Source organism: Corvus brachyrhynchos, unplaced genomic scaffold (genome assembly GCF_000691975.1).
Source record: "Corvus brachyrhynchos isolate BGI_N302 unplaced genomic scaffold, ASM69197v1 scaffold580, whole genome shotgun sequence".
Classification (NCBI taxonomy): domain Eukaryota; kingdom Metazoa; phylum Chordata; class Aves; order Passeriformes; family Corvidae; genus Corvus; species Corvus brachyrhynchos.
In genome coordinates, this window is record NW_008240032.1 from 284,076 (window position 1) to 285,089 (window position 1,014).

A 1,014-nucleotide genomic window follows, 5' to 3' on the forward strand; every position below is an offset into this window, starting at 1 on the left:
TGTCTCAGCACACGGAGCACGAGGCTTTGGGGAAAATCCATGTTCTCCCATCCCAAAGCCCGAGGCTGGGAGTTTCCAGCAGCCATCAGCACCTGGGTTTGTCTTTTAGAGCAGCAGGGCAAGGGACACGAGGTGCTGCCGGCCCCTCAGCCGACCCAAACCAGGAGCAGAGGAATATTCCCATCCTGCTGGCTCCAGAACACATTTCAATCCCATTCTCCTGCACACACACCCCATACCAAATTCTTAATTAAAAATCATCAGCTTTTGGAACGGGGGGGATGGACAGACCAGATGCACACTGAGTTTTGGTTACTTTTCCTCTGTCAGGTCAGACATTCCCAAGTTCTCTCTCGAGGAAGCCTCAAGGGGCTGTTTATATAAAACAAATATTTTCTTTCACGTGCTGCCCACCCTCAGCTCACACAACTCATCGGGGGAAACTTTTCTCGCAGATCCTTTCCTGAACGCTCAGGCAAAACCCCCACAAATATCCTGCGTGCACAGCCCGAACAGAAATATGTAACACTTGAACGCGCCGAAATATCAACACAAACTTCCAGACAAAGGGCTAATCCCTGCTCTCAGAGGCTCCCACAGCCAGAGGAGCTGGATCATCCCGAGGAGGGCTGGATTTGGCCCTTGGAGAGGCCACTGCAGTCCCTGCTGCAAGCCCGGGCTTGGGAACACGGCACAGAGCCGCGGGCAGGTACCACAAGGGGCTGCGGATGCCTCCACCTGCCTCCACCACCGGGGAAAACTCGGGCTTCCCAAAGGACAAACCGCGCAGGATGATCCCCGAATGCTACAGCCAAATAAAACCAAGCAGGAGGAGGCAAAAAAACCCCAACCCCGGGGCTTTGTGACCCAGCCACCAGCAGGGACATCGCCGCTGGGATGAGCCTTGGAACCTTATTTTATTTTTCAATTTGAATATTTCCATCCAGGCTGTAGCATCAGGGAGCAGCCGCAGGCAGCGGGGAGGGAAGCGATGGGAGAGGCGCAGGCCCCCGG

General features: G+C 54.8%; 1 protein-coding gene across 1 annotated transcript in view; it reads right to left on the bottom strand.

Annotated features, from left to right (window-relative positions):
* HIVEP3 (human immunodeficiency virus type I enhancer binding protein 3) overlaps positions 1-1,014 on the bottom strand; it is a gene marked incomplete at its 3' end in the record, with an annotated part of 247,675 nt that overhangs the window by 245,671 nt on the left and 990 nt on the right. The gene's annotated exons all lie outside the window — the stretch shown is intronic.